We start from the raw sequence: 20,862 nt of genomic DNA, 5'->3' as shown, positions 1-20,862 counted from the left end.
ATTGACAATGTCTTCCAACCAGTCTCCCTGGACCCTTTCATACAGTGGCTACTCTTGCTGATTTGGTTAAATATTTCTGGTCAGATCACATCATTCCTCTGCTGAAGATGATGTCTCCCTCTTTACTCAGAATGAGATCCAATGCTCTGATCATGACTCACAAGGCCCCAGACAGTCCATCTTTGATAGCCTCTCTAACTGCATCACCTTCTGTTCCCAGTCCTGTTTTCACTCCAGTCACACTGGGTTCCTCACATCCAGGCATCACTGACTCAGGGCCTTTGCCTCAGATGTTCCTTCTCCCTAGAACTTTCATTCTGAGATCAGCATGGCTTGCTCATGTCCATCCTTCATATCTTTTCTCAAATAGTTTCTCTCAATGAGGACTTCCTTACTAAACTTATCTAAAATTGTAACCCTTGTATTTCCAACATATATTCCTATTTTTTCTTTTCTTTTCTTCTTATCATTTTTTTCCTCTAGAATTTTTTCCTTCCTTATTTGTCCTTTCTACTAGTTTTGGGTTTTATGAAGGCAGGATTTGGTATGTGTTTTGTTTACTACTATATTCCCAGCACCTAGAACACTGTCTAGCACACAGTAGGAACTCAATAAACACTTAGAACCATGTGAATCAATGGTTAAGTGAATGCAGGGGATGCTGGACTTTTACTTCTTAAGATATGAATATTTTATTCCATAAATACAAACTAAATGTGGATCAGCTTCTCTTATGTTTAAGCAATCACATCCTACTCTTAATATATACCATGCTTATGATCAACTACAATTCCCAGCTCTTTTTCATGTGAACTCCTGCCAAGCCAGGAGTTCCCTATTATGTATTCATAGAAATATTTTTAAATTCCCACATATGGCCCTTTATAAACTTCATCTTGTTATTATAAACTCAACAGCCCAAGTCTGCCAAGAGATAATTCTGGATCTTGATTTTGCTATATCTTACATTACCATTAGCTTCTAGCTTTGACAACTGTTTTGTTTGACCTTATTTTTATTTATTGTAATGATGAATCAGATAGGACAAATTAAAACAATCCTGTGGGCTATCAGAAGAGAAGTTGGGACAGACTGCATCTTTCAAAAACAGCTGCACCAGTGAATGTTCTTTTATACTGTGATGCTACTACCCCTTATTGCAATATTAGGTCTAATTTCCCTTCCCTTTAAACTGAAGACTCTTAAAACTGCCTCAATCAATAAAATAGGGTAGAAGCAACTCTTTGTGACTTCTGAAAGTTAAATTAATGGCGACATTACTTCTGGCTGGTTTTTCTTTCTTGGGACATGCACCTTGGGACCCTGAGCTGACAGGTAAGAAGTTTGGATACACTAAGGCCACAATGCTGGAGAAATCACCTGGACAGACCACATAGAGATAGAAATTAAAGCCTGCGGTACCTCAGATGTTCAAGCCCCTAGCGGTTTACATTTCTGAAGCCCTGGCACTAGACATGTAAGTGATAAAGGCATCAAGATGACTCTAGCACTGCAACTTCATGAGGGACCCTGAGCCAGAACCACCTCACCGAGTTGATCCTGAATTCCTGACCTACAGAAACCATGAGAGATAAAAGAACAATGATTGTAGTTTTAAGCCACTCATTTTTTAGATGATCTGCTACAGAGCAATGGGTGACTATCACCTGTTGTATTGGAATGAGCTGCCTGGTGATCAGGAAGTAAAAGAGAATGGGTGAGACTTTACACACTGTCTTTTATAGATTCTCAAGCCCACAGTATCTGATCCCATGTTTCATAGTTTGATACATCTGATTATCAACTCCTCCTTCTGTGGGAGAAATAAATAACAGGGTGCAGGTACACAGTTGAAATACTGTTGTGGAGAGTGGTGGACTCTACTGAGTTAGGTCTTGAGGGCTATATATCAGAAACACTCAAGGTGTGGGAGAGCTCTAATATTCTCTGAGGGGAAACACAATTGATTTTCTTTAAGCATGTGCTGAATAGCAAGTCTTCAAAACACAGACTCTTTGGGGTAAACAAGAACAATGGTTTAAGTGAATTGAGATAGAATGAAGATGACTAGAAAGCAGGCTTTGGGAAGTTGGCACAAGAATGGAGATAGGCTTTGATTCACGATTTTGCTTTGACAGGCCTCATTTGTCATTTATTTGAAGAAAATGTGAAGAAACAATTGTTTTGCATGGTGTCGAAATCTCTGTTGATACAAGCTCCTTTTCTGCATTCACCAAGTCCTCTGTCCTCACCAGCTTCGGGTTTGATTTGCCAACGGGAGGACACTTTTAAGCTCTAAGGCAGAATGTTACCTTTCCATATCTTTTCTCCAAATTTACATGCTCACATTTGAGTGAAAAAAAAAAAAACCCTCAAATTCTTTCATTTACTCCACTAATGTCTCATATATTGCACTCTTTGGAGTGACAATATTTTATATGGAATTTCAATGGATTCTTCTAATGTTGTCTTTTGATTTTAGGCAACCTGGGTTCACTTAAAGGCACAAACCCTGTCTCAAATTCTTCATTTAAGATACTGGCTTTATCTCTGTTCTTTTGCTCCTATCATTGTCATTATACCATTGTTTTTATATTAATAGCTTTACCAACTTAAACTGTAGATATTCTAAGTTTTTGCTCTTCAAGAATAGAGTAACTTATTAATGTTGTCTTTTCCCAACACCCCTCTTTATGATTTCCTAAACTGATTTTAATCATAATGTCTGAAATTTTCCCTTTTGGGGAGTATATAGAGTAAAGAAAATTAGCCATGATTGGGTTTAAAAAAAATGTAATCAGATTATTTTTTAATGAGCTATGAGGGGTTGTCTCCTTCTTATTTCTCGTTTTCCTATAGAGTCGGACCATGCAAAAAATGCACACAGAACCCGTAGCCAAAAGAGAAGCAGATCACAGTGTTGTTAATTTCTGGAACTTAAGTTTTGGACAATTTAATCCCATATTTAAGTAATATCTGAGCTGTTTTTAGTTCTAGGGCCAATAGGTGGTGTCACCCATGTCTTACTCAGAATCTGAATGATATCATTTGACATTTTTACTTCTTTCTGCAATGAAGTGATTCTAATACTTCCTCTCCAGTAGGTCACATGGGCAAGGATGGTGCTTCTCTCTGGAAAGCAGGCCTAGGGCTCCTGCAGATATGCTCACAGTATGGTATCAAGTAGAATGAACTTCCTGGTGATCAGGAAGTAAAAGAGAATGGGTGAGACTTTACACCCTGCCTTTTATAGATTCTCATGCCCACAATATCTGATCAAATGTTTCATACTTTGATACATCTGATTATCAACTCCTCCTTCTGTGGAAGAAATAAGTAACAGAGCAGAAAGAGACCAGAAAATCCTTTGTGGGCATCCCTTTTGAGTGGGAAGAATGGGAGAAATTACCTTGGAGTAGGCCAGTATGGCTAAATGAGTACTGGAGCCTATCAACCTTCATTTGCACCATCTTCCGTAGACTCTATTTCCTCTTAACCAATTATGTCTAACAGCTGGGTCAATATTTGAACTTGATTGTGGCTGATATTTCAGGACAACTATATCAAGCCACCACCCCAAGACTTAGTGGTTTAAAATAATAACCATTCATTTTCTCTTGTGAATCTCAAGGTCAGTGGGGGTGCTTCTTGTCAGGCCTCTGAGCCCAAGCCAAGCCATCGCATCCCCTGTGACTTGCACATATATACACCTAGATGGCCTGAAGTAACTGAAGAATCACGAAAGAAGTACAAATGCCCTGCCCTGCCTTAAGGGATGACATTCCACCACAAAAGAAGTGAAAATGGCCGGTCCTTGCCTTAAGCGATGACATTATCTTGTGAAATTCCTTTTCCTGGCTCATCCTGGCTCAAAAAGCTCCCCCACTGAGCACCTTGTGATCCCCACTCCTGCCCACCAGAGAACAACCCCCCTTTGACTGTAATTTTTCTTTACTTACCCAAATCCTATAAAATGGCCCCACCCTTATCTCCCTTTGCTGGCTCTCTTTTCGGACTCAGCCCGCCTGCACCCAGGTGATTAAAAAGCCTTATCGCTCACACAAAGCCTGTTTGTTTGGTGGTCTCTTTACACAGACATGCATGACAGTTCTGGTGATCTTGGCTGGGATCACTTATGCATCTGCAGTCAACTGGTGGGTCAGCTAGAGGCCAGCTGGTCAGGATGACCTCAAATGGGATGACACTACTTGCTTCCAGATATGTCTCGGTTGTCTCCATCAGATAGCGTGGGCATGTCTTCATGGTTACTGCCAGGGCAAGAAAGTCTCTGCACGCATCCCGTCTCTTCTTGTTTCATTGGCCAAAGCAACTCACACAACTAAGCCCAGATTCAAACTGGGAAGAGAACACTTATAGAACACTTATAGAACAGGGAGAATTCAGGGATCCTATTAGTTGGGACTATGAATGCAACCAAGAGAAGCAATGTATCAGGAGAGTCATGGCATTAACTTCTTGATTCTGATGTCACCCCCAAAGAACTTTCTGTAATAATGGAAATGTTCTGTACCTACGTTGTTCAAAATGGTAGCCACTAGCTAGCTACCTATGACAACCTAAATTTAACTTTGATTTAAATAAAAGTGAGAAAACGAGTTTCTTAGTCACAACAGCTGCATTTTAAGTCTTAATAGCTAGCAGTATACTAATAACTATTTCTAATATTTTACCTTAAATCAGTGAGGTGAAAAATTGTGCACCTACAATTCTCTATAGTAGGTTAAAATGGGACATTAATTTGCTATATTTTTGGCATTTTTGTGTCCTATTGGGAAGTGACTTAAATTGATTAGGTCACGCTCAGCCAGTTTATTCTTCTGGGGAACCTGTAGCAGCTTACTGTAATGGAGAAGGTGATATATCTCCTCTCCACAGACCTGCTAAAAAATTGCAATGAAGCCAAGTTTCAGACCTTGCTCTGTCTCACCTGTAGACATTTATTAGCAAACAGGCTTGAGAGTCTGTTTGAGACATACTCTGCTCTGCAGGATCAATCAAGACACTGTCTCTACTTTTAGGCATGTTTTTCAGCTTTATTAACTTGTAATTCTATATATTCAAGGCATACAATATGATGTTTTCATATACATATGTATTGTGAAATTATCATACCAATCAAACTAATTAACGTAGCCATCACCTCACATAGTTACTTTTTGGTATGAATGTGTGTTGAGAATGCTTAAGATCTACTCTCTTAGCGAATATCAAGTATATTATATATTACTATTAACTATAGTCACTATGCTTTACATTATGTTTCCAGGACTTATGTATCATGCAACTGACCAATATCTGCCTATTTTCCCCATCCCTAGACCCTGGTAACCACCCTTTTACTTTTGTTTCTATGAGTTCAGCTTCTTTAGATTACACATGTAAGTGAGATCATGCTATGCTTGCCTTTCTGTGCCTGGCTTATTTTACTTAGCAAAATGTCTTTCAGGTTTCAGGTTCATCTATGTTGTTACAAATGATAGAATTTCCTTTCAGTTTTTTGAGAGAGAGACAAAGGTCTCACTATATTGCCCAGGCTGGTCTGGAGTCAAGCTATCTTCCTGCTTTATCCTCAGAAGTAGCTGAGACTACAGACATGGCACTGTATCTGGCTTTTTATTTTATGACAAAATTTATGTTTTCCAAAAGTCTGTTATACTACTGTTTTGTTTAAAGTTTTTCCAGCAAGTTTTAGTTTTAAAACATAAATGCTGGAACATGCAGCAAATGTAATTTTTGTTAATAAGAAATTGTAATCTTTTGTGGATGGTAATACATGATCAATTTTTGTAAAGATGTTAAGAGAAACTGGGAAAATGGTGTATTTTTTGTTTACAGATTATATATTTCCCTTCAAATTCCAGCTTTTATTTTATATTATTTAAACTCTTTATGCATTTATTTATCCCTTGTGTTCCTCATCTAGCAAAGGCTGAAAAACTAATGAAGATTTCTTCATTGGTTGCCATTTTGTCCATTTCATCTTTAAACTTTTTAATTTATGCATTTGGCAAGCTGTGATTTTATGCATGCCATTTTATGACTGCTGAATTTACATTGTGAGTGTATATTTTAACAATAAAACATGACATTTTAATTTGAATCATCCTTCATTCAGCAAGAATGTAAACTTTTGGTAATTTACTATTAATATTATTCAGAAAGGGTACAAGATTGATATAATTTCTTAAGACTTGCATACTTAAGACCTTATTTTTCTTCTGTCCAAAGAATGGTGATTTGACTGTGTATGAAATTACTGGATTACAATCCTTTTTGTTTTTTTCTTGACTCTGCTTCATTATCTCCTGACATTTCTTTCCCTTTTTTTTTGGAAGTAATTTGTGTTTTCTTACCATGTCGCTGTTGGCTTTTTTTTTTTTTTCTGTGTTTTACTAATTCAAAAATGCATCCATAGTTGTCAAGTTGCAACGTTTTTCCTTATTGTTTTTGTTTGGTTGTCTGTTGGAATGTGTGAGCTATTTTAGCCAGCATACTGGATTACTTTCTTGAACTCTTTTCTCTTTTTCAAAAACTTAGATCATTATTGTCTTTGGTTCTGATTTTCCTTGTTTTGTCTCATCAGGTATGCCTATAAGTCTTAAGCTATTTTTTATCCCCTAACTCTTTATATTTAATTTTATACCACATTGTTTTTGTCTCTTTTTTTCCTTTCAGTTCCGAGAAAAATATCTCAATTCTGACCTTCACAGTCTCTGCCCCATCATGGACTAGATTTTCAGCAATGCTGCATCTGTTTTATCTTAGCTCTAGTGAGGACTTTAATTGGATTTTACAATGTCAGTGTCCTTAAAACCCTTCCCTATCTCCTCAGTTACCTTCATCTCAGCTCACTGTTTTGTACCTTACCCTGAGGTTATATATTCATCTTCATTATTTTTTCTTATACCTTTCTGTTTCTATTTTATACAGAAGAAGACATGTCTTCTGTGTTAATAGGACTCAGACGTTCAATCAACGGTGTTTGCTGAACATCTATTTTGTGCTCAGGGACACTTTTATTAGGCACAGACGTTATACAAAATAATCACCCAAACAATTGTATACTGAGAAAATCATAGGGTGCCCTGAGAGGATGTAACAGGAGGCCCACTTTAATCTGGAGGGTGAGGAAGGGACTCCTTAGGCAGCTACCAGTTGAACTAAAACCTGAAGAAAGAGCAGAGGGAGCCAGTTACAGAGAGGTGGGGGAGAGGCTGGATGCTCAGCAAAGCACACAGCATGGCCCAGGAAGCTAAAATGTTGCCTTCTTCCATATACGCATCTCCGAGATTTCATGAAATCATCTTTGCCTTAATCGGTACAGTTTTTTAATGTATTTTGTATTTTTTAAGGAGATCCTGTATTACTGTTTTCTGCTTGCGTTGAGAGGAGTTTTTCTCTGGACCCTGGTCAAGGCATAGGGCCTGTGGATCAGCCAGAGCTCATGTGCCAACTTTGATGACAATGGAAACCCTCTCTCATGTCAAAGCTGAACTGAGTTAGTGCCAGTGTGTGTAGTTTCCAGTGTAATCATACTGTCGAAGCGTGTTCATCTAGTATGACATTGCTGGACTAGGTGATGTCTTCTGCTATGCAAATTGCCTGATGTGCCTCTCTTACTAAAGAATACCCAGGCACGGAAGGGCTGCCAGCTTTCTTCGCAGGGAGGGGGAGTTTAGATACCAAATTCTGAGTCAGGGTCAAGCTGTTGAAAGGCATGTTTGTGTTCATGTTTCCCAGCCAATAGAGCTGCTTTGCCTCATGAACAATGACTTCATAGAGAGAGGACATTCTTTCCAAATTCTGAAACTACATTACTCAGCACTCCTTGTTTTTGGATGATGTGATCAGTTTCTTTTATTTTAGTTGTTTTATCATCTGTTCATTTGCATGTGTTTTAGTGGTAGGTAAGAAGTTGTAACAAGATGCTGTTTTAAACCAGAAGTCTTATAACTGAGAACATGTGGTATTTGGTTTTCTGTTCCTATATTAGTTTGCTAAGACTAATGGCCTCCAGCTCCACTCATGTCCCTGCAAAGGACATGATCTCATTCTTTTTCTTTAATGGCTGCATAATATTCCATGGTGTATATGTGCCACATTTTCTTTATCCAGTCTATCACTGAGGGACATTTAGGTTGACTCCATGTCTTTGCTCTTGTGAACAGTGCTGCAATGAACATAGACATGCATGTGTCTTTATAACAGAACAATGTATACCCCTTTGGGTATACAACCAAAGTAATGGGATTGCTGGGCACCTAAATGATAAGATGCTAAGACCACATGGATGCATAGAGGGGAACAAAACAAACTGGAAGCTATCAGAGGCTGGAAGGTGGGAGGAGGGAGCAGACCAGAAAAAAATGACTGTTGGGTACTAGGCTTAATACGTGGGTGAAGAAATAATCTGTATAACAAACCCCCATGACACACATTTACGCGTTTAACCAAAATGCACATGTACCCATGAACTTAAAATGAAAGTTAAACAAGTAAAATAGAAGTTTTTGTATGTGTTTTTGCTCTGTGAAATTCCTGGAACTAGTTGATTTTAAAACCAGTCTTTGGGCAAGTTAAAATGTCTTTTAACAGCAGAAAGGAAAAGCATGCACAAAGGTCCGGTCAGTATTCTTTATTAACTAGTTCTTTGATTGTCTAGTATGAATCTGCAGGGATTTGGGTAATATAGAGAGACGGTGAAGAGAGAATATTGATCTGTGTATGAGGATTCCCAGCTCTGACATTAAATGTGACCTTCCTTGAGTCACGTTCCCTCTTTGCCAATGGAAGAACCAGACAAGTCTATCTTTTTCAAGTTGCTCTGTACTATCCTAAGTCCTTGCCACTCCAAGTGTACTCCTGCACCAGAGGCATCATATCACTCGAGAGCTCATGAGAAATCCAGATTTCAGGCCCCACTTTAGAGCTATTAAATCTGAACCTGAGTTTTTAACAAGAGTCCAGTGATTCCTATACTTGTTAAGGTTTGAGGAGCTCTGATTCTGTGTGAGTCTGTGATGCTAGAGGGCCCCTCATAGGAAAGCCAGGGGATATGGAAGAGGGAAAAAGAAGGGTGTTGGATGAGGGAAAAAGCAGGGTGTTGGAAGAGGATCTTTCTTCACTGTACTCTCTCCAAACTGCTTCAAACAGGCAAACCTCTTTTTTGCCTTTCTTTTCTTTTTAATAGATTAGTGGTGCTCATATATTTCCTTTTGGGAAAGACAGGTCCTTCTGCAAATAAGAAAATTGTTTGGCTAGGGTATCATCAACATTATTTCAGCCCAAAAGCTTCACAAATACACTTTCAAAGGCAAGAGGAAGGAAGGCAAATTTATTATAGCTTCAGAGGAAAATAATTAATACAATACCAAGCATACAGAATTGTTTCCTCGGAGCTAGTGTGGGATTAGATTGTTGCAGGTCTGTTGGAAATTCAGGAAAGGTTACCTTGATTTCTGCAGGAGGGAAGAAACTGGTCCTATGCTACCACCAAGGCCCAGGAGAAGGCCCATACCTGGATGCTCACAGAGCTCAGAATAGGGGCAAGACAGCTCTCCCAATATTTCTAGCCTCTGAGACAATTCTAAGGAATGTCAGATTTTTGGCATAAAGCATAGAATGGTCAAATGGCATATTATTTCTGCAATGGGAAGATTTATTTATACTCATTTGACAAGATGCATTATTAATTTCTATTTGGCCAAGAAATGTTCATATGTCCACCTTCTATAATCTTCCCTTTCTTTCAGCTATCACCACAATAAGTCTGTATAATCACCCCCAACATAATGTCTTAAAGCATGAAGTATTTTGTTTTGTTCTGTTTTCCTCACAAATCTGCAGGTTGACAGAGAGACTGGCTAGTCTGGGCCAGGCTTGGCTGATCAGGGCTGGGCTTGTGTCTGTGTCTGAGATGTGCTGGCAGAATGACTGGGGCTGGCTGGTTTGCCGTTTGGTCGACTGAGATGACTCAGGTCTCCTCCCTGAATCATCCACATCTCTCTACTACGCTAGCCTGTACCTGTTATCACAAGAAATTGCAGAGAAGCAAGAGAGAAAGCAGAAATGCAAAGATGCTTTTCATGCCTTTGCTTTCCTCCCATTTGCTAACTTCCAACTGACTTGAAGAAGTCCCATGGGCACCTCCAGGGTAGGAGGGGCTAGAAAACCTCAGGGTAAAGGATGTGAATACGTGGAGGGTATTCATTAAAAAAACTTGATTGGATTTAAATCAATTAAATTGAATATCAAGCTGCCACATATGATCTTAAAACAGGAATTGGCAGGAAACCAGCTTAAGAAATACTAAAAAGTTGAATGACTTAAGAATGAAGTCTAAGTTCATGCCCTTTGCAGGGACATGGATGAAGCTGGAAACCGTCATTCTCAGCAAACTAACACAGGAACAGAAAACCAAACACCACATATTCTCAGTCATAAGTGGGAGTTGAACAATGAGACAACATGGACACAGGGAGGGGAGCATCACACACTAGGGCCTATCAGGGGGTGGGGGGCAAGGGGAGGGATAGCATTAAGAGAAATACCTAATGTAGATGATGTGTTGAATGAGTGCAGCAAATCACCATGGCACTTGTATACCTATGGAACAAACTTGCACATTCTGCACATGTATCCCAGAACTTAAAGTATGATAATAAATAAATAAATTCTCGGAACATGGCTACCTCAGACAGATGGTGTTTGTTGTACTACAATAAGAAATAGGCACCGATACAAAGTGAAGAGACTGATGACTTTTCAATCAACCAGTTAGATTAAAATAACATGAGGAAAGGTCTATGGCAAGTATTCTATTTTCTCCTGTTTCTAGTTTGGGAGATACCATGCCCCGTCTTGCATATTAACTCACTAAACAAAGGCACGGTGTACTGCTGCCCAGTTGATTTGTGACTAATTCAGCTTTACAGGGTACTAATGTGGTATTTACGTGTGACCAGTCATCTCTGCCAAGTTCTTCTTCCATGGTCTACTTAGGCCCTCCTGTCAGGAACTCCCTTTAAAGTGCTTTTATGTAAGCATTGAATAAAGCCATGTGACTGACAACTACTGCAAGAAATGTTTAGCTCCTGAATCTTAGATAGTCAGAAATAAGCTATGTGACTGGCATACCCCTTTATCACAGAGAAAGCTCTGCTGGAGATGTCCAAACCTGGGAGGAAAACTCAGACTGAAATCTGTGAACTATCCTAAGCATGTCAGTAATAATCCAAATTAATTTGAGTCTTGTTTCCTCTCCCATTGGAGACAGGAGCATGTTGGGTGGGAAGGTTAATGCAGTACCACCTTGTCTCCTTTGGGCAATGCTGCCCACTTGGAATAGTTTTGTGTCTCTTCTCTGAAAAGGAGATATGCTTTGCCATAGTGATAAGGAGAATGGTAAAGAGGTCAATCCAGAGAGACGAGGATGCCTGTCAATGCTCCCTGTGCCACCTGGGATTATGATGGGTCTAGGAAGTGAGAGGCTGCAGTTAATTTTATTTCTGAGTAACTCAGTCTCTAAGGGGTTTCTTTGAGAAATACAAATAACTCAACAGAACCTTGGAAAAAGGACCACATTCTCTGCATCCAGGGCAAGGGCCCACATCTGATTTTTACACAGGAGTCAACTCAGACCTAATTCAACAAAGAAAAAAGTAAGATTTCTATACTTTTCAAGAATCTATTAGGCTCATCTTCCATGCCTTTGCTAAATTAGAATAATTTTGCTCCATGGCTCAGGAAAAAAGAGCAGGAATTAGTAATCACTTGCTTCTAATCATTATATCATTTTTTTGGATGGCAAAGGAGAAATTTTCAAGGCCTTGAATACTAATAAGGTGCCAAACTGCTGACAGGAACCATGTATAGTGAGAGGAGTTCATACCTAACTTCTGGGCAAACTTTCCTTAAACAGCTACACTCTTCCATATGCATAAGAGGAGGAGGAAACTCTTAGATACAACCTGAATATTGGTCCCTGTCTCCTGCTTTCATAACTCTCCTCTCTCCTTTCATGAACCTCTTTTCTATTTTCTCTCAGTAGCTCAGAATACCATCCACCTTCCTATTTAAAACCCATGTTCCTCACCTCTTATCTTCCAACTCTATACTTAAGAAGATTTTTAGGATATTCTGGAGGTGCAAACCTTAGGCCTCCAAAAGAGCAAAATAATCTAGATAAGCGAATGAACGGATGTAGGGGTGAATCAATAAATGGATGAATAAATGAATAAATAAAATAGATTCCACTCTCTCTTCAGCCAACCCCAACAAAACAGAAATAATAAAATAAACTTTCATTCACCTTCCGTATGATGGTGTTCCAAGGTCAACTAAGGCTGAGACTTCTCCCAGAATTATGGGAACCACAGTCATGTCATTAAATAGGTGCATTTTCAGATTATTGGCATATCAGGAAAGCTCAGAACTCCCTTTCCTCCATAGTTCCTCTGCCCCCACCCCTGATACCACCAGACTATGGGGAGAGAAGTCATTCTAGAGCAATGCTATCCAACAGTAAATTACTGTGAGCTACATATATAATTTTACATCTTCTAGTAGTCATTTTTAAAGAAAAGGAAAAGTAGACAGTGTTTTATATGTTGAGTCCCAGCAAAAAGTTATGTTGGAGTTCCAATCCCTGATACGCAGAATATGATCTTATTTGGAATTAGGATCTTTACAGAAGTTATGAAATTAAAGTGAGGACATTAGGGTGGGCCTTAATCTAATATGACTGATGTTCTTATACAAAGAGGAAATTTGGACACAGAAAGCAAAGTGCATAGAGGGCAAATAAAGGGAATAGACACAGAGAGAAGACAGCCTTCTGCAAGCCAAGGAGAGAAGCCTGGACAGATCTTTCCCTCAGAGCCCTCCAATGGATCCCACCCTGCTGACACCTCGATTTTAGACTTCTAGCCTCCAGAATAGTCAGACAATAAATAATCAGTTGTTTAAGCCACCTAGTTTGTGGTACTTGATTAATGGTAACTCTAACAAACTCACAGCACATACCCTAACACAGCAAAAAGATATTGTAATAATATGTTTTACTTAACCCATTTGATAATATTTAATATATCAAAATGATTATTATTCCACGTGAAATCAACATAAAAATAATTTACATTCTTCCAAATCCAGTGTGGATTTGACTTTTACAGCACATCTCAATTTGGACTCACCACACCTCAAGTGCTCAGTTACCATGAGCGGCTTGTTCCCCATTGGACAGCACAGGTCTAAGATGAGCTGAGTCATGCGGGGAGGGCACTGCTCCCCACTCCCCCAAGAAGAATAAGGGCACATCCACTGCCCCAGGGAACTCTACACTTGGGAGCATCTGGGGACATTAACTTCATGTCTGAGGATACTACATGTTTTTAAAAAACATTTCATGTTTTTCCATTCATATGGCTTCCGTTTTTAAAGGTTCATATATTTTGAAACCTGACAATAGGGTGCATTTCCTGCTTGGGCAAATTGACCGATTCAGTGTTATTACTTTCATTATACAAATGCAAACTTTACAAGCAATTTACCATAGAAACTGAGAAAAAACCCACCTCCTTCCAACTAAAAATATAACAGTCTCTATATAAATATGCACAACCATATGATGAACAATTTCTGGGGCACAGAGCTCCATTTTATTTCCCTGAAAGAAGTCAGTGTGGTGGATCTTGAGTGCTCTGTGCAGGCACGGATTCCTCGTGCACACGCCCACCGCGAGCGGGTGGGCAGTGCCTTCATCCTTGGGTTGGCCCTTCATCTCTGACTCTTCTATTTGTTGCATGGCACCAGAGGAAAAGAGCAGAGGGAGAAGACATTTCTCATGTTGGTCAACTTGCTTTTTATAGCTTAAAATATAAACATCCACAAATAAATATGGTTTATTTTGTCAAATGCTTTTTCCGAGAAAAATAAGCACTGCCTGGAAAAGCTGGCACGAACTACTAATAAATGGGAGAGTTCTCCAGGTAGATTCTAGTAGGGGAGAGAAAACGGAGTCCTGTAAAATTATGAGGAAAATGGGAGCATGAAAAGTATGAAGCTGTGTTGGGAAAGGCACTGAGGCTGGCATTGGTCTGGGTCCGGGAGGGTCCCCCTGTATCTGTCTGCTTTTCGTCTTTTTCCTTATGACTCTGTCCTCTCTTTGGTGTGACATCACCCATTCCCATGGCTTCACTTGCCATATGTGTTTCACTGATGGTCTGTAAGCCACTCTCCGGCCTGGACCAAACTCTGACCCTCCAGAACCTTCTTTTTGCTTACTGTCCATCCTCACTCCCGGTTTCTCCAACAGACTAAACTCCAGGTAGCAACAACTTCAGCTTTTCCTCCCAATCTTCTCCTCTTCTTGTCTTTCCTCCCGGCATAATGCACACCATTTATTGCCTGAACACGGAAGATCACACAAGATTCCTTTCTCCTCCTCGTTCTCCACCTCCAGTCAACCCCTGAGCCCCATGCCTCCTGCTGCTTAAAAACCACTTGAATCTCTGCTTCTCTTCAATCACCAGCACCGCACTGCCTGCCTCAGGCCAAGCCGCTGACATTTCTCACCTGGACCACGCAGCAGCTTCCTCATGGCAAGCTACTTTCCGTGATTCTGTTCTTTCCAGTTTGTCCTCCAAGCTTTAGATGGAGGGATTTTCAAAACAGGCAAATGTGATTAAGTGCTTGCTGGTTTTCATTCTTCTGTGGTTCCCCATTTCCCTGAGATTAAAGTCTCCAGGTTCCTGCATGTTCCGGCAGCTGCCTGATTCCCCACTGACCCCATCACTTTCCTCTCTCTGTTGGGTTCTACAGTGAATCTGAAGGTGAGGTGCCAAGTGAACAGCCTGAGCCTCTCCTTGAAAGCTGGTAGAAAGGCAAATGCCAGGGTCTTCCATGACTTAGTAAATCTGAACCTCTGGGGCAGCAGTCAACATCTGTGTTTTTTAACAAGGCCTCCAGGGGATTCTGGTACATGGTCAAGTTTAAGAACTCTGGTCAACAAAGTGAAACCTCATTTCTACAAAAATACAAAAAAAAAAAAAATTAGCCTGACATAATGGGAGGTGTCTGTAATTCCAGCTACTTGGGAGGCTGAGGCTGGAGAATCACTTGAACCCGGGAGGCGGAAGTTGCGGTGAGCAGAGGTTGTGCCATTGCACTCCAGCCTGGGCAACAAGAGCGAAGCTCCATCTCAAAAAGCAGAAACAAAAACAAAAAAAAAAACTACCAGTGACCGTGCTCAGTCATGTCAAGTGAAAAACACATCAGGACTCGGGAAGGAGGGACTTCATTGGAAAGGAGCGTTGTAAGGGTATGGGGAAAGACTGTGACCACAAGTTAGGCAAAAGTGATTTTTTCTTTGATGGAGCATGAGCGAGGTTAGAAAGAGCTGAGTGTGGGGAAGTAGGATGGAAGAGTGTGGGATGATGTGACAGTGGTTTCAGAAGTGGCCTCTTCTCAGGAGCTGCTGTTGAAGAAGGGCTGCGTGATCTGGCTTGGCCTGAGGAAGGACCAAAGCACAGGGACCTGGGGAAAGGAGAGAAAATCTTCAGGTTTGATTAACAGACATTTTGTTACAACTGGTCAGCAAGGACAAACAGTTCAGCTAATCATTTATAAGGCAAAACATAAGAATTTGGAGGCCCGTGTCTATGCCTAGCCTTGTCACGGGTCATCGTTGAGCCTTCTCTATGTCCTATGGAGAAGGGAAGTTCCTTGTAGCAGACTGTTCTGAACACAAAAGACTAAGGGATTACTGAACCTTCGCTGTTGTCCAGGAGCAGAGGGCTCAGGTAAAATGTAGCAGTATCAGTCACTTGCACCTGCTGTGTCCCCTCTTACCTGTGGCCGTTTACACTTGCAGTCCCCTCTGCCTGGAGCACTCCTGCCCAGTTCTCCACTTGTCCTCTTCGTTATACACTCTTCTGGACAGTTCGGGTCCTGGTGTCATGTAGAGTCTCCTCTCCCATGCCAGACTATGTATGTCACCTTCACTCTGCATCTTCAGCCCTGACCCAGCACCTGACAACTAGATGGAGTCAATAAATACTGGGGAAATGAAGGAAAGTAAAAAGTTTCTTGGAAGTTTTGTCAATTTAAGAAAAGCTCCATGATCGTCAACCATAATCCCGCAATAACTTTTTTTTCTTCTCTGCAGTCAGAAGGCAGCCTGAAGTTTAGAATTTCCCCCTGAGAGCTCCTCCACACTGCTCCTGAAATGGCTGTCGTTCTACTTATTCACTGGGGTTCTCTTTTTCCAGGCTCAACCACCTGGTGGGGTTTTTGTTGTTGCTATTGTTGTTTTATTGTCTCTTTAAACACCTTCTCTTGTTTTCCAGGGCAAGTTAGAGGTGTTAAGTTCCCTAATGTGCTACTAGTCTGCAAATGAAGAAATTTAACAGTCCATCAGCCCATGGGAGGACCAATTAGAATCAATTATAACATAATTGAACTGCCTTGTACTCCTTGTCGGTATAAAACTTCTTTCTTCTTTTTCTTTTTTTGGTTTGTGTGCATTTTATTTCTTTGGAGTGCCTTTTTCTTTCTTTTTTGAGATGGAGCCTCGCTCTGTCGCCCAGGCTGGAGTGCAGTGGTGAGATCTCGGCTCACTGCAAGCTCCGCCTCCTGGGTTCACGCCATTCTCCTGCCTCAGCCTCCCAAGTAGCTGGGACTACAGGTGCCTGCCACCACGACCGGCTAATTTTTTGTATTTTTAGTAAAGACGGGGTTTCACCGTGTTAGCCAGGATGGTCTCGATCTCCTGACCTCGTGATCCGCCCACCTGTATACTTTAAGTTCTAGGGTACATGTGCACAACATGCAAGTTTGTTACATATGTATATGTGTGCCATGCTGTTGTGTTGCACCCACTAACGCATCATTTACATTAGGTGTATCTCCTAATGCTATCCCTCTCCCCTCCCCCCACCCCATTACAGGCCCCAGTATGTGATGTTCCCTTTCCCGTGTCCAAGTGTTCTCTTTGTTCAGTTCCCACCTATGAGTGAGCACATGCGGTGTTTGGTTTTTTGTCCTTGCCATAGTTTGCTGAGAATGATGGTTTCCAGCTTCATCCATGTCCCTACAAAGGACATGAACTCATCCTCTTTTATGGCTGCATAGTATTCCATGGTGTATATGTGCCACATTTTCTAAATCCAGTCTATCATTGATGGACATTTTGGTTGGTTCCCAGTCTTTGCTATTGTGAATAGTGCCACAATAAACATACATGTGCATGTGTCTTTATAGCAGCGTGATTTATAATCCTTTGGGTATATACCCAGTAATGAGGTGGCTGGGTCAAATGGTATTTCTAGTTCTAGATCCTTGAGGAATCGCCACACTGTCTTCCACAATGGCTGAACTAGTTTACAGCCCACCAACAGTGTAAAAGTGTTCTTATTTCTCCACATCCTCTCCAGCATCTGTTGTTTCCTGACTTTTTAATGATCGTCATTCTAACTAGTGTGAGATGGTATCTCATCGTGGTTTTGATTTGCATTTCTCTGATCGCCAGTGATGATGAGCATTTTTTCATGTGTCTGTTGGCTGCATAAATGTCTTCTTTTGAGAAGTGTCTGTTCATATCCTTCACCCACTTTTTGATGGCGTGGTTTGTTTTCTTCTTGTAAAATTGATTGAGTTCTTTGTAGATTCTGGATATTAGCCCTTTGTCAAATGAGTAGATTGCAAAAATTTTCTCCCATTCTATAGGTTGCTTGTTCACTCTGATGGTAATTTCTTTTGCTGTATAGAAGCTCTTTAGTTTAATTAGATCCCATTTGTCAATTTTGGCTTTTGTTGCCATAGCTTTTGGTGTTTTAGACATAAAGTCCTTGCCCATGCCTATGTCTTAAATGGTATTGTCTAGGTTTTCTTCTAAGGTTTTTATAGTTTTACGTCTAACATTTAAGTCTTTAATCTGTCTTGAATTAATTTTTGTATAAGGTGTAAGGAAGGGATCCATTTTCAGCTTTCTACATATGGCTAACCAGTTTTCCCAGCACCATTTATTAAATAGGGAATCCTTTCCCCATTTCTTGTTTTTGTCAGGTTTGTCAAAGATCAGAGGGTTGTAGGTGTGTGGTATTATTTCTGACGGCTCTGTTCTGTTCCATTGGCCTATGTCTCTGTTTTGGTACCAGTACCATGCTGTTTTGGTTACTGTAGCCTTGTAGTATAGTTTAAAGTCAGGTATTTGTGTACACCATAAAAGACAAACAGAGAGCCAAATCATGAGTGAACCCCCATTCACAATTGCTTCAAAGATAATAAAATACCTAGGAATCCAACTTACAAGAGATGTGAAGGGCCTCTTCAAGGAGAACTACAAACCACTGCTCAATGAAATAAAAGAGGACACAAACAAATGGAAGAACATTCCATGCTCATGGATAGAAAAAATCAATATTGTGAAAATGGCCATACTGCACAAAGTAATTTATAGATTAGATGCCATCCCCATCAAGCTACCAATGACTTTCTTCACAGAATTGGAAAAAACTACTTTAAAGTTCATATGGAACCAAAAAAGAGCCCATATTGCCAAGACAATCCTAAGCCAAAAGAACAAAGCTGGAGGCTTCACGTTACCTGACTTCAAATTATACTACAAGGGTACAGTAACCAGAACTTCTTCCTGGAAGGAAGATTGTGCTTTTCTTCACACTATGGTGGGGTAGCTGCATGAGTTCAGCGGCAATGGTTCTGACCTAAGCAATTCTAGAATAGAGTTTCATGGAAGCTAGCATGCCTTGTGACATCAGGGCCAGAGAAGTTCAGCTCAAGGAAGCCCTGACTTTCTCATGTCTGCACCTCACCCCCAGTTTTTTTTCCTTTCTTAAGAGAGCTGCTAAATTCTTACAAAGTACATAAAATACCTCACATGGGCCTCTGGAAAGTCAGGACACTCTACTTGTTGAAAAAGTGAGAAGGAAAGATTGAATCTGATGTCACCACCCATTTCCTTCCATTTTCTTCATTATTGGGTGTGAGAGATCAGACAACCACGAGAAGATCAACTCTGTCCACCTTTCCCAACAACCATCCTCTGGAATCTGTCCTTTGGGCCATTGGTGATAGGAGCCAGTAGTTGCGTGATTTCCCGTTTCTGGCTACACCCAGCCTCATCAGTCCTGGGTTGTAGCTGATATGGTTTCCAAAGGCTTCAGTCCATGATTAAGTAATCAGTCTCCCCAGCAGCAGGTGTCTCTATAATGCAGGCTCCTTTCAACTTCCTTTCTTGACTCTTCCTGTTTTTCATTCTTCCTCCCTGGGAATCTATACCCTAATAAAATAATATAACATAAGCCCTCAATTTCACCCTCAGCTTTCTAATGAACCCAGGGAAAACCAGTTATACTTGTGAAAATGGTAAAACGAGAACAGGTTTTGACTTATTTGCATATTTTTGAATACTTTAGCAAATAGTTGAAGAGATCTAGTGACCAGTTCCTGACACAGGGCTCTAAAGTAATAGAAGGAAAACTACTTGATGGCTCTGAATTTTGTGTTGTTTGAATATCCATGACCAGTCACATATCGTTATATGCCTTCCTAGTTCCATTCAACTTTCTTCTTTACATCCTGGAGCAATTTCCTCCATCACTTACTCTCTGTACAGAGCCTATTTTGGTTTGGATTCCTTCAGAAGCAGATCCTGACATTAGGATGTATGTGCAAGTAGTTTATTCCGGAAGTGATCTAAGGAGACACAGTTAGGGGAGTGGGGAGGTGAAGCGGAGAGAAAAGCAGGGAATAAAAGGTATGTCAATGTGGAACCCAGTCCTGCCGGGGAAACTTCAGGAGACAGTGTAGAACACAATTTGGAATTATCCCACTAGAAAGGCAAGGGAGCTGGGGTATTTATACACCAATTCCTATCAGTTGTATTGGTTGAGGGCTGCTCCTGGGGACAGGTGGGATTAATTCTCTGTCACCTCCAGCCTGCTCTGTATGTAGGCAGAGAGGGTTGGGAAGACGGAAAAAGTCCTAGGGTATCTGGAAATCAAGCCATTGTTCTCTATGATAGTAAAGCTAATGGGATATTGGTGGGATACAAGAATGCTATCAAATTTACCTCCCTTAAGTCAAGAGAGCAGAGGAGCTCTATGTCTAATGGTGTCTGGGAGTTCCAGGTTTCAGTAATCATCAGTTTTGGCTTCAGAATAAAACCACCTAGGAAACTTTTAAAAAGTACTATTGCCCAGACACCTCACCAGAAAACTAATACAAGTGATACATAAGCATATAAAAGAGTACTCAACATCATATGCTATCAAGGAGTTGCAAATTAAAACAGACTATCACTACATTCCTATTAGAATGGCTGAAGTTCAAAACACTGACCATAACAAATGCTGGTGAAGATGGGGAGTACAGGAACCCTCATTCATTGCTGGCGGAAAGTAAAATGGTATAGCCACCTTGGAAGAGAGCCTGGCAGTTTCCTACAAACTAAACATAGTCTCACCATATGATCCAGCAATAGTGCTTCTTGGTATTTACCCAAATGAGTTAAAAACATATGTCCACACAAAAACCCCTGCACACAAATGTTTATAGCAGCTTTATCCATAATTGCCTAACGTGGAGGCTTCAATTGAAAACGTCCTTAGTTGAATAGTTGAACAAACATACAACTCTGCATCTATACACATCTATACAATGAAATATTCAGGAATAAAAGGAATGAGCTCTCAAGTCATAGAAAGGTATGGAAGAAATGTAAATGCATATTGCTAAGTGGAAAAAAAAGACTCAGAAAAGCTTACTGTATGACATTCTGTAAAGGGCAAACAGCTACAGGCATCAAAAAGATCAGGGATTTCT

The sequence above is a fragment of the Macaca fascicularis genome, chromosome 10 (genome assembly GCF_037993035.2).
Source record: "Macaca fascicularis isolate 582-1 chromosome 10, T2T-MFA8v1.1".
In the NCBI taxonomy this organism is placed as follows: Eukaryota; Metazoa; Chordata; class Mammalia; order Primates; family Cercopithecidae; genus Macaca; species Macaca fascicularis.
This window is presented reverse-complemented; position numbering follows the sequence as displayed.